This window comes from Muscardinus avellanarius, assembly GCF_963383645.1.
Source record: "Muscardinus avellanarius genome assembly, chromosome: 18".
NCBI lineage: Eukaryota > Metazoa > Chordata > Mammalia > Rodentia > Gliridae > Muscardinus > Muscardinus avellanarius.
This window is the reverse complement of record NC_137804.1, coordinates 37,079,537-37,093,286: the sequence shown is the minus strand read 5'-3', so window position 1 is coordinate 37,093,286 and position 13,750 is coordinate 37,079,537.

The window sequence follows — 13,750 nt, the reverse complement described above, 5'->3', positions numbered from 1 at the left end:
TGATAGAAAACATGTAACTCTTGACTTTCTAAGACTGGCCAATCTCACTTAGCATATTATTCTCTAGTTCTATCCACTTTCCTGCAAATGACACAATTTTGTTCCTCATTATAGCTGAGTAGAATTACACTGTGTGACTCTATCACATTTTTCTTATCCATTCTTCTGTTGATGGACACCTAGGTTGGTCCCATAATTTGGATATTGTGAATTGTCCTGCTACAAACATGGGTATGCATGCATCACTATATAGTATTCTGACTTTAATTCTTTTAGAAAGATACCAAAGAGTTATATAGCTGGGTCACATGGTGGTTCCATTCCTAGTCTTTTATTTATTTATTTTTTTGGTGATACTGGGAATGGAACCCAGGAGCCTTCTACCTCTGGGCTATAATCCCAGACCTATTTTATATTTTATTTGGAGACAGGGTCTCTTAAACCATCTGAGACTGGCTTCGAACCTGCACAATCCTCCTGTCTCAGCCTCCCAAGTGCGGGGATTACAAACGTGTGCCACCATGCCCGGCTGATTTCTAGTCTTTTGAGGAGCCTACCTACTGATCTCCACAGGGGTTACGCTAATTTACAATGCCTCAGGTGACTCTGATATAAAGCCCATGGTTGAAAAACATGGAAGCACACTAGCAATTCTCAAACTCTATCCTGTTTCAGAGTCATTCAGAGTTGGGTCCTACCCTCAGAAATTCTAATTCCGTATGTTTGGGGTAGGGTTCAAAACTTTCCATTTTCAGCAAGGTAACACTTAGGTTACTCGTCTCAGGACCATGCTCTTGGGAGCCTTCTGTGCTGGGTGAGAATGTGATAGTATGTTAACGGCTGAGTCCTGCACTTACATATGGTGTAGGTTCCATAGCCACGATAGCAGTGTAGTTTATCCTACTCTCTCCCTTTTCCCCAGGGACCATTTGGTACTACTGGAGACACCTGGTGTAGCTTTAGTTTTCTTACCTGTAAAATGAAGATTATAAACGATTTGCCTCATAAAATCAGCATAAGGATTAAATAAAATAACGTGTTTAAAGTAATCAGTACTAGGCAGGTGCAGTGGCACACAGCTGTTAATCCCAGTACGTGGGAGGCTGAGACAGGAAGATCGCAGGTTTGAGGTCAGCTTCAGCAACTTAGTGAGACCCTGTTTCAGAATAAAAAATAAAATAAACTAGGGTGGAGGGTGTCACTTGGAGATAGAATGCACTTGGGTTCAATCTCCAGCCAAATGCGCATACACACACACACACACACACACACACACAGACCAGCACTGTGATTGGCACATATAAAGGTTTTTGGCACGTGTTAATTATTGGGGCAAATTCCTGTTATGCATAGTCACCCACATATAATCTAAATATCAAAGATTTTGATAAAAAATATGGAGGAAATAGCTTCTTTAAATATATAAATGGTACTAGGAACCCTAGTGGTAGGGGAGATGGAAGCAGGTTCAGGAAATGAGAAGGTGTATTGCCTGTGGGCAATTTAAAAGCAACAATAAATCAGACTAAAATTGGTTTGTTTTTATTATCACCAAGCATCAGAAATTTCAAGTGTATTATCAATTGATACTTCTCCCACCCCTGGGGCATCTCACTTTCACAGGCTCTCTCACCCCCAGTGCAACTGCATTGGCAGCTTTCTAGGAACCAGGTACTTAGTGGACTGTAGAGGTGCTGCACACCTGTAATCACTCTACTTGGGAGGCTGAGGCAGGAGGATAAACAGGGTTGAGGCTAGCCTCAGCAACTTAGCAAGGTTATCAGCAATTTAGCAAGAGACCCTGTTTCAACATAAAAAACCAAAAAACCTAGAAGTGTAGCTCAGAGGTAGACTGCTCCTGGGTTTGAAAGGAAAAGAAAAGAACTAGACACTTGCCTAAGTCCTTCACACATATTAACTCATTACTACTTTTACTTATAACAAAATACTGTGAGGAAATTATTCATTTTATCCCCATTTTATAGGTGATTTGTTATATAATTATTTGTTATAATTGAGAACAAAAGGTTATTAATGTACCCACAGTACAGAGCTAGCAGGCAGTAGAGCTTAAGCCTTAATTCAAGAGCCAGGCTCTAGAATATACTCATAGCTGAAAAACCAGATGGCCTTTGGTAACATAGCACTGGCTGTCCCAAATTACAGCCAGTAGAAGCTTCTGAGGACCATAACTCAGTTTCCCTAGAATGTTAGCTCTCTATCAGAAAATAGAACAGTTTCAATGTTGCATAAATGCCCCTATTAATATTAACCATGGGAAAATTTTACAACGTAATAGGTTATTGGGACCCCAGTTCACAGGCATGTAAGTCAGAGTCATGATTTGGTTGACCAGATATCCCCAGCAGCAGACACCAGAACAAATGAATGTTTGCTGATTTCAAGCAGAGAAATGCTTGAAGTTCTGGCTCCCACAGATGTTATTGCTCAGTAGGGGGCAGAAAACAACATCTGCCACTCAGATCCTGGGCCTTTTCCAGATGTTTTGGAGGACTCTTACCTGGGGTCCATTTGCCTTAGTGTGAGTAAGTATGTGCTCTGCCTTCTTTTGTGCTGAATAATGGTTTTGTAGAGTCTAATTTTGCAGATAAGAAGCAGTTATCGATCATTCTATTTTAAGATTTGGTACAGAGGTATTGAAGCAGGAATTGGCCAAATGTAGCAGGGGAAAATAATTCAGTTTCCCGTGGAAAAATTCTGCTTCTAAATTTGCTCCTGAAGACAACATAGGGAAATCATATTCATAAGTCAGGCAAGATTTCAACCATTGGCTCTAAACCATCTCAGCGACAAGGTTGCAACAAAAAAGTTTAAATCGGGGGCACTTTCTCTCCAAGGACTGATTTCAGGTGTCCCCTACTACCACTACTAACACACACACACACACACACACACGCACACACACACACACACGCACACACACACACATGCACACACACAGTTGTGCAGGTGGCTTTGTGTGTGTGTGTGTGTGTGTGTGTGTGTGTGTGGTACTGGGGGTGGAACCCAGAGGCTTTCTACCTCCGGGCTATACTCCCAGCCCTATTTTATATTTTATTTGGAAACAGGGTCTCACTAAGTTGCTGAGAGCCTCACTAAGTAGCTGAGGCTGGCTTTGAACCTGTGTGATCCTCCTGTCTCAGCATCCCAAGCACGGGGATTACAAGCGTGTACCACCACGCCTGGCTGTGCAGGTGGCTTTTTAACAGCATTTACCTTACCTCTTCAACCAGGGAGAAGGGGAACATGAACATACCACTTGTCTAATATTTCCAAGAGATGAACAATACCATATAGGTATATTTTCAGAGAGCAAAAAGGCCAGCATTTTTCCCTTAATCATTCCTTTTTCAATTCTTTAAATGATTAATGATTAATCATTCCCTTAATCAATTCTTTAAAATGTGTTGCCCACTTGCCTGCCATCATAAAGAAGTGCAGGGCATGCCTGTGTGCAGCTGGGGCTGAACTGGTGATGTCTCCTTATAGAAGTGCATGACAGCACCCTCCTTCCTCTCCAGTGTTACTCTGCATCATGTTCCATGTACCTGCTGCTCTTTTTTGCTCTTTGCTGTTTCTATCATAGTTACCACTACCTGGTGGTATAGTTCACTGTAATCTTGCCTCTTCCATTTTATCGAAGCCTGGAAGTCCAGATAGCCAAGCTTGATAGAATTATTTTGACCATAAGTGTAAACAAGTTTTAAATGAAACTGTGGGGTGTTCTCCCCAATGAGTAAGGGAAAGAAATACATAGTCTTGGTGACTATTATTTTTACTCTCGAGAGTTCTTAGGCACCAGACTAATGTGACCGACATTGATTTCAGTGTCGGAGTAGGATAGTTTTACTGTATTTTGTAAATAAATTTAACTTTGTGTCATTGTTATGGCTTGCAGCTGTTCTCCAAAGGTCATGTGTTGGGAACTTAATCTCCAAATTCAAACTTTCATGTGTGTGCGGGTGGGGCCTTTGAAAGGTTGTTAGGATTGTAGAGGTCACAAAGGTAGGGCCTTCATGATGGTATCAGTGACTTTGTAAGGAGCCGGAGGCAGACCTGAGCCAGCACACTTGCTCTGTCTCGCTGCGTGATGCCCCCTATTATATCATGACATGCAGGGAGGCCCTCACCAGGTCCCAAGTTGAAGCTAGCACCTTGCGCTTGGACATTCCAGCCTCAATAAGCCTCTATTCTTTGTAAATTAACTAGTCTGTGGTATTTAGCTATAGCAATATAAAATGTACTAAGTAATTTCTCCTTAAAAATAAAACGTCTATGTCAAATTATTATGTTCCTGAATTTTACACAGCATCAAGATTAAAACAAAATATTATTGAGGTAGTGAGGCAGATACTCAGTTATTGCATTTTCAGATAATAAAGTGATAACTCCAGAGATAACCGATTTTCCTAGAGCTGAGAGTTATATAGAGAGCAAAAGTACTCAAAAATTGACCATATTATAATACTGAACTGGGGTCTCATCCTGTACTAATAATATCAGAATATCTATATCATGTGACCTATGTACTGGCATTTAAAAAAGTAGCTAGGTACTATTTTTAGGGCCATGAAAATACCAAAGACTAACTCTTTAAAAAGCTGTGCAAAACTGTTTGCCACTAAAAACTTTAGGATATTATACAAGAAAACCTAAGTAAATAGACCATGTCTGTGAGCATGAAGACTTAATATGCTAACGTCACTTCCTTCAAACTGATCTATATATTCGATGCAATCCACATACAAATCTCAGCATGCTATTTTTAGTATAAATTGACAAGTGGATGCTAAAATTATAATGAAATGCAAACAGCCAAGCATAGCCAAGACTGTCTTGAAGAAGAACAAATCTGTAGGATGTACCTTTACATAACAAAACCTACTATAAGCCTATAATGGTGAAACCAGTGTGCCATTGGTACAAGGATACATGAAGAATAGAATAGGAGCCAGGTGAGGAAATCCAGTACTTGGAAGGCTGAAACAGGAGGATCACAGTTTTGAGGCCAGCAGTGCATGTGGTAACTTAGCAAGACTCTGTTTCAAAATAAAAAATAAAGCCTGGCATGGTGGTGCACGCTTGTAATCCCAGCATTTGGGAAGCTGAGACAGGAGGATTGCACTGCTTACAAAGTTATGGTTAATGACAAGTCATCACTAATTGTAACTGCAAATACCCCCTTGGCTTTCCTGAATAATGTCAGTGCTGGTGTATAGAACATGACCACAGATAGACAAACTCTATTACAACAGGTACTAACTAACTAGAATTGTACTGGGGAGGAGGGTTGGCCCTGGACATATACAATAGTAAATACATGTAATAATGATCCAAGTCACTGGCACCAGGGTTTGGGAACTCACATAATGCCTCAGTTGCATAAGGATAATTCCACTCCCAGTCCTATTCTTCAGGGACACCACATGCTTTCCTGAGCACAAGTTATTAAAATCCTCTTTCACCTAGTCTGTCTTTTGCGAACAACATGTAAAAAGTGAGACTTTCTTCTCTTCCCTTTATTATTTCCTCTCACAGTACTCTCACTTGGAAATAAATAAAGCAGTGTCTCTGCAGCATCTGCACTTTGAGGATTTCTAGAACACGTCTCCATTCTTGTATCTTTGTCCCCAGGCGCTTCCGATAACGAAAGCACCAGCTGACACAGAAAGTCAAAGCACATCATCTTTATCTTGCACAGCACACTCTGTCTCTTAAGAACACAGCCATTGATTATTTGCCATGGCTCTTACGCTAAGGTTTGCCTTCACAAACAAACAAAAGATGCACTAACCTTGGCCTGAATCTTGCTTTTGGGTCACTACTTCTCCTTCCTGTGATCAGAGAATCTAAATGCTGAGGTGGCGAAGGGCATTACAATGGCTTTGGTTGGGGTACAAATTCTCTTTTGCTTATACCTTCCCTCTATCCTAGATAAGCCAGCTTGTTAAAAAGACTCATAAAGTCTTTTTTAAAGTCTGAAAGAAAAGGGCATTGATTAGTTCACTGATTCTAACTCACCCTGCGAATCCCAGACTCAATATTGCTTCTCAGGCATGCTTCCTCCTACCCTTCCAAATAGCTTAGGTTCCATTTTATAAAATTTCACAGAACCATGTAATTTCTTTTTATATTACTAGTTAATTGGCCTGGCACAGAGTAGGTGCTCAGTGAATATTGTCGAATGAGTGAGTGAGTGACTGCATAAAAAACTTGTTTCTTTCATTGTTGAAAGATATACTTTTCTTCTGTAGGATCATTTTCTCCTGCTATATAAATCAAGAACAACACCTCTAACTGTTCTCAGTAGAGATAAATGGCAGATGGTCGGGCAGCAGTTCCCATGTCAGAGCCAATCATAAAGCCATAAATCTCAACAAAAATGCTTATTCCGAGGCTAGGTGTCCTAATTTTCTCTGAAGAAGACCTGGGCCATGATGTCATACTCTAAAAGGAAGAAGATTCAAGGAACAAAGTCATCTGTCCTCTGCTCACTGGTATTAGCCTGGTACTTGGGACCCTAGAGTATCAAAGTCTGGAGATCCTGACCAAGTCCCTCCAACTCTCTGTTCTCAAGTCTCTTATCTACAAATCACAAAACTGGACTGGATCAAACAAGGGTGCTCTACATATCTGTAAGCCCCCTGTCTTTGCTCATTCACACATTCTGCAAATATTGTTAAGCTCCTATGGTGTGCCCATACTTTTACTAAGCAGTAGAGCCTCAACAGTGACCCAGAGAAAGTCTGGCCTACAAGGGATCCAATCAGGACTGGGGAGAAAGGGTGGTTAGGAAAGTCTTTCCCGCATAGGAGTTTCCTAGAGCAACGATTTTGCATCATAAAACACAGATTGCTGAACTCTACTCCCCAGTTTCTGACTCTCTCAGTGCACCTGCATTTCTGCATTTTAACAAGTTCCCAGGTAATGCTGGTGCGACTAGTCTGGGGACCATACTTTGAGGTGGATTTAGTGGAATATTAGTCAAAACACAGTTAATAGAGTTTAATAAATATCTGCTGGTTGGATAAATGAACCCATCAATCAGTTCACCAACCAGTGAAATTCCATTTGAAGCATAAATAACAGCATAAAAACCGTATAAAAGGAGTCCATAGAGATGGATTTTTCAGCGATTTAATGATTGCCAAGCTATGAAAATTTCTGTACCTTTTCTGTGATTCCTAATGCGACTTGTCACTAACAAGACTGGTAGGGCTGGAATTAGTTGAGCTGCTTTTTCCTATTTACATCTTGTTCTGTCTGGGGTTGTAATGGACTTTGCCTCCTCTGAAGTATAATTCAGGCTGACTCATTTCCCTAGCCACTGTCAGAAAGGTCAACAGAGCTTCAGTTCATGTTGAAGACATAGCAGGAGCTGGTAGTCAGGAACTGTACATCATAGAGACTAGCCCTTCTCCTATGGGTCTTCTTGACCTCCTTGTCAAATATCTGGCAGGTCAGTTAAATTAAAGACTAAAAACTTACATTGGGGGTTGGGTGTTGTTCAGTGGTAAGGTGCTTGTCTAGCAGAATGAGGCCCTAGGTTTGATTGCCAGTACTGCAAACAAACCAACAAACCAAGTATGTCGGTGTATGTCATGGAGGGAATGTGCAGTTAGCAGCATAGAAAATTCTAATACTGACTGGTCTAGGAGGAAGTGTTTAAGTGCATAAGCTTTGTTTGCCTTTGTACAGAGATGAGACTAAGTCTTAATTTTGTCACTTGAAGTCACACGAAAAGCTTCCAGTCCTCAGTTCTTTTATCTATAAAGGAGCGCAGTAGTGATGAACAGCTCACAATTTCATTGCACAGAACACACAAAGTGCTTTTAGCACAATGCTGACATTCTGTAAACCACTGGACACATTTTAGCTGAAACTGTTATTCATTAGCTTCTCAAACTTTCTTTATCACACTATCACTTTTTTTTAATCTTTTACAAATAACCTTAGCATGTGTCCTGTAGTGACCTTTAGACTGAATTGGTCTTACTGCTTGGATTTTCAGTACTGGGCCAGAGAACAAGGTAGTTCATATACTCTAAGTTCCCTTTTCCCCACATCATTAGGGTTCCCTCACCGGGACAGGATTCATTTCCTGTTAAAGGTGCAGAAGTGTCATGGGAGAAAAGCTAATTCTGTGAAGGGTCCCAAAGGGGTTCCCAGTAGGGGAGAGAGGGGAATACGACTTAGGATGGATCAGTGGGGTCTTTGACTCATATGATGGAGAAGAATTTTAGCATGAGCCATCCCGAGACATAGAGATTTATTTAGGAAAGCAAGAAATACACATTCAAGGGAATGCAGGCCATCTACTGAATGGGAGAGGGAGAGAGAGAGGGAGAGAGGGAGAGAGTAAGAGAGGGAGAGGGAGAGAGAGGGAGAGAGAGAGAGGGAGAGGGAGAGGGAGAGAGAGAGGGAGAGAGGGAGAGGGAGAGAGGAAGAGAGAGAGAGGAAAAATGGGCATGGGAGAGAGGCACCTTTGGGAAAACTTGGACTTATTATTTTTTTTTAAAGAAAACTTTGTGAACAGAGAACAGAAAGGTGAGTGGTGAAGTCAATCTAAATCTGATTCCCTGGATTGTGGATCACAGAGCAGCGGTCTGGTTCTTCTCAGAACCTTAAGTTGACATCAGTAGTTGATGGCTAACACTTGGACTGTACCTGTATCATTGGGCTTTGAATGATACCTTTATCTAGATTTCTTTTGAGCAGTCTAACAATATATTCTGTAATCTAACAAAGTGTATAGGTACTAATTAACTGGACTTAGAGTACTCTAAAATTTATAGGACCCTTTAAGAGGTCCTAGAGGAACCAGGATGGGAGAAAACAGAGCTGGGGAGTGGAGGTGAGGGTGTTCATGGAGTTTTAAAAGACATAGTCCTGCTTTCCTCAGGTTTGCCTCCTTTCGATCTTTTTTTTTTTTTTTTTTAATTTCTTCTGCCCTATGCCGGAAGGGTAGTTGTCTTCCCTAACATCCGCACGAGAGGTAAGAATGTAGTACTTCCAGTTCCCTTCCTCCCAGCTGCTCAACCTCTTCTTGAATCCACCAGTTTTCCTTGGCATGTGAACAACCAAATGGGGAACGATTCACATCAGCTTGGGGACCAAACCGACCTTGACTCCCAGCCCCACCCGAACCACCAAGCTGTGTGTGTGACCTTGGAAAAGTTATGTAAGTTTTCCATGCCTCTGTTCTTTTGTCTTAGGATAGTGATGTTACTAATGGGATTACAGTGAGTCTTGATTGAATCAGTTCACATTCTAGTACCTGAAAAACACTAAGTGCTGCATGTTAGGCATGTGGCCCTTCAGCACCTGGCTGTCACGTGACTCTCATTCTAATACTCCTGGCTTTGAAGGGAACTGCTCTCTTCAGAACTGGACAGGTTCCAATCATATCACCTTTCAGCCACCTTTTGTAATTTTAATGTAAAGCTTCTAATCCTTTCAGAGAGCCCACACTTCTTTCATCCCTTTGAATATGTTATAGCTGCCCAGCACTTTCTCTCCGACAGTGGCTCCTTCAGTCTTTCTGGCAACACTCACTGCCAAGTACAGGACCTTGTCCCGAAGAAGCACTCAATAAACATTTGCTGAATAGATACACAAATAACTCAGCCATTATATGTCAAAGTAATTGTGGCATGAAGCTAAAAAATAAAGCTTTCTCTGTGGATAGGTATTGGGGCTAAATTACCACATCTCCTTCAAAGAATTGTTCCAGACCAGCCACTGATAAGAAAGAACATAAAGCTCTATTAATCATAATGCCATTACGAAACACAAGGAGGGTGGCTCTGCATTGAAATTCCTCTGCATTAGGCATCTTTCAGTTCTCACTTTAGCCAAAAACCCAGGTTATCTGGATAGAGCCAAAATCACAGTGTCGCTTCAGGACTTGTATTCAGGCTCCTGTGGGGGCTGGAAATCGCCAGAAACTCAACTAGTTCAGAACCCTGCTAAAGGTTCGCTAAGGTTCAGTGAACCTTTAGGAACGTACATTAGATCATTCTAATCCCCTGTTAAATCTATCGAATGGCATCTGTGACCCTTAAAACCCATCTGTAATACTCCTCAGTATCTTCCCCAAAGAATACCATAGTGTTGCATGGATGTCCATATTTATAGCTGCACAATTCACAATAGATGCATTATGGAACTGACCTTGGTGCCTGCAGATGAATGGATAATGGTGATGTGGTATATGTGGAATTTTCCTCAGCCATAAAGAAGAACAAAATTATGTCCTTTGTAGGAAAATGGATGGAACTAGGGAATAAAAGGTCGAAGGTCACATGTTTTCTCTAATATGTTAAAGCTCGAGAGAAAATAGACAACAAAAGGAACTTCAGATAAATGAGGTGAGAGGCCAGTAGGATGGTGGAAGGGGATGGGGGCAGGAGGTGGTGCGGGGGACATGGAGAACTGAAGACGGAAACATTTCAAATGATGTTGTGTCTATATATGAAGGTATCACTACCAATCTCACTATGATGTTTGGGAGGGGGATCTGGAAAAAAACATACCAATTGCTTGTGTGCATGTATGTTTATATGACTTTGGATCTCACTAGGATGTATAATAGTGAGGTTATGCGCACAGTAAAAGTATATTTTTAAAAAGGACAAGGAGGTTGGGCTTAGTGGTACACACTGGTAATTCCTCCGAGCTATAACCCTAGTCCTATTTTTTTTTTAATTCTGTATTTTGAAACAGGGTCTCACTGAGTTGCAAAGGGCCTCACTAAGTAGCTGAGGCTGTCTGTGAACCGCGATCCTCCTGTCTCAGCCTCTCAAATGCTGGGATTACAAGTGTGCACCACTACACCTGGCTTTTTATAGATTTTAAATAAATTTTATTTATTTTAAACAAATATATTAACATAGCTAAAAAGAAAAAGAAACAGCATAGAGTGAAACATTTTTCTTTTATCCCTATCTTTAATCCTCTTAGATCATCATCCCCATAAAACAAACACTTATTTTCTTGTGTTTCCTTATGTATTTATAAGAAGATATAATTATGGAGACTTGTTTTTCCTTTATTTCTATATAAAAGTTGAAATATTTTTCATATTGATCTTTGCCTTTTTTATTAACTTGATCTTAGGTTTTAGAGATCTTTCCATATTAGTAATACATATATGCACTGTTTGTGCTATGCTCTGAGTGTATGTGCCCCCCACTCTTCCAAATTCAGAGGTTGAAATCCACAAGGTTATAATCATCCAAGAAATGAGCCCCCATTTCACTCTCACATCCACAGTGGGCACTCTTCCTTCCGTAAGGCTGAGGTTCAACACTTTTCTGCAAAGATCCAAATAGAAAATATGTGAAGCTTTGGGGACCATGCAGTCTCAGAACACCTCAGCTTTGCTATTTTTGTATACAAGCTGCCATAGAAAAGGCATAAACATGTAGGATTTTCTCTGTTCCCATAGAGGGGAGCTAACCAGGTTTGGTCATGGAGCCATGCTTTAAACTTTCCTAAGACAGAGCCTCTCCGTCATTCTCTACCCCATATCCTGCTTCAGCTACTGGCACATATTTTCACCTTTGTTAGTTATCTGATTTGGAACCTGGAAAATGAGGCTCATGAGGACAAGATGTTTGTTTTGTTGACCAACTGGGTCTCTAGCACCTAGGGTAGTTCCTAGCAGATGCTGTCCATCTGTGGACTGTTGAATGACCTCATTTCCTATCACTCTTGCTGTCATTCACCACTGGACTTTTCTCCAGTCCTCAGGATACCACAGCCTCATTCTTACCTCCTAGGTTTGACACGTGGCTTTGTCTAATTCTTAAAGCATCCTCCTCAGTCCCCCGTCTTTACTTGTCTGCTTCTTCCTTTCATTTAGGTCCCAGATTAAATGATACCCTTTTAAATAAGCATTTCTTGATTTTTTTTTTTTTTTGGTGGTACTGGGGTTCCTGGAAGCCCTTCTACTTCCAGTCTACCCTCCCAGACCTATTTTTATATTTTTATTTGGAAACAGGGTCTCTTAAGCCAGCGTGGCTGGCTCCGAACCAGCGTGATCCTCCTGTCTCCGCCTCCCAAGCGCGGGGATTACAATCGTGTGCCACCACGCCCGGCGTGCATTTCTTGATTTTAATAAACAAAGCTATCCAGGAGACTCAGCCTTTCTTGTCTTATTTTCTCCATAGCATTTATTAAGAACTGAAAGAATTTTTTTTTACTTGATTCTTATATATCCTCCCCCATGACTACAGTGAGATTCTCCACCTCCTTAAAACCTAGAAGGGTGTATGACACATAGGTTTTCAATAAATATTTGTCTAGAACAGTGCTTTTCGAACCTTAATGTGTACGTGAATCACTGAAGGATCTTATTAAAATGTAAATTCTGGATCAGTAGGTTGGTGCAAGAACATGAAATTCTGCAGAAGAAATTCTTCTCAGAAGCTCCAGGAGATGCTGCTTTTGCTAGCCCCTGAACCACACTTTGAGCAGTGAGGGTCTCAAATGTCTCTGGCTGCCCGGCAAAAATACTGAACCTTAGAGCAGGAAATAGAATGTAGGTCAAGGATCCTTCAAAAACCATCTGAGACAGCCTGAGCTAAAGATCAGAGTGAGAGAGCAATCCCATCTTTGAGAGGCACATCTAGTGGAAAAAATGAAAATGATGAGGACAGGTTTTCCTGAGTCACTTAAGTGGTTTTGGCCTCGGGCATCAGGTCTGCAATGGACAGGAATTGGCAACATTTTCCATACTAAATTTACCTTGAAAATGCCGACTCATCCATGAGGCAACAAAATGAATCCACACTTATTCTGTGTTCAGTTTCGTCTGTCTCCCCTCAGTCACTCTATTGAGTATAATGGGGGAGTCACCTGCTCTGCACCCCATGATCCTGAGAGACCTCACGTTTCTGCAGAGCCGTGAACACGCAGCTATTGCAATGCAGAGCTGACTTTGACCTGGAAGAAGGCTCCTGCCTCGCAGCTGGGAGGGAAGGTGTCCAGCGGGACAACAGAAGCTGGCAGAGTGATTAAGAGCCCGGCTTGGGAGTCTGATTACCAGTTATCTCTGTATGACCTTGAGCACAGCACCTATGCTTCTGGCTTCAGGCGTTTCTCTCTTAAGTGAAATAGTAATGGATGTGACTCATAAGGTTGTGATAATTCAGGGAGGTGATTCTTGTAAAGAGCATAGCACAAGGCAGAACACCTGGAAGAACTCAGGAGTACTAGCTGGGGTTCTCATTCTGCTCATCATCTTATTTATTGAAAGTTATCTCACATTCTAGAAATCACAAGGTTGTTTAGAATATAACACTTACTATAATTATTTTAACATAATGTTAAGCATGGAATGTTTACTATGTATTAGGCAATCCATAAGGTACTGCTATGTCTATATTTTAAAAAGTTGTGTTTTGTTTTTATTTTTTCCTGTGGTACTGTGGATTAAACCCAGGGATGTTGTACCTCTGAGCTACTTCCCCAGCCCTATTTATTTTTTTATTTGGAAATGGTCTCACTAAGTTGCAAAGGGTCTCCATAAGTTGCTGAGACTGGCCTTGAACCTGCAGTCCTCCAATCTCAGCCTTAAAAAGGGTTGATTTTTGTTTTTCGTGGGGTTTTTTTGGTGGTACTGGGGTTTCTGGAAGCCCTTCTACCTCTGGGCTACACTCCCAGACCTATTTTTTTTTTTCATTTTTATTTGGAAACAGGGTCTCTTAAGCCAGCGTGGCTGGCT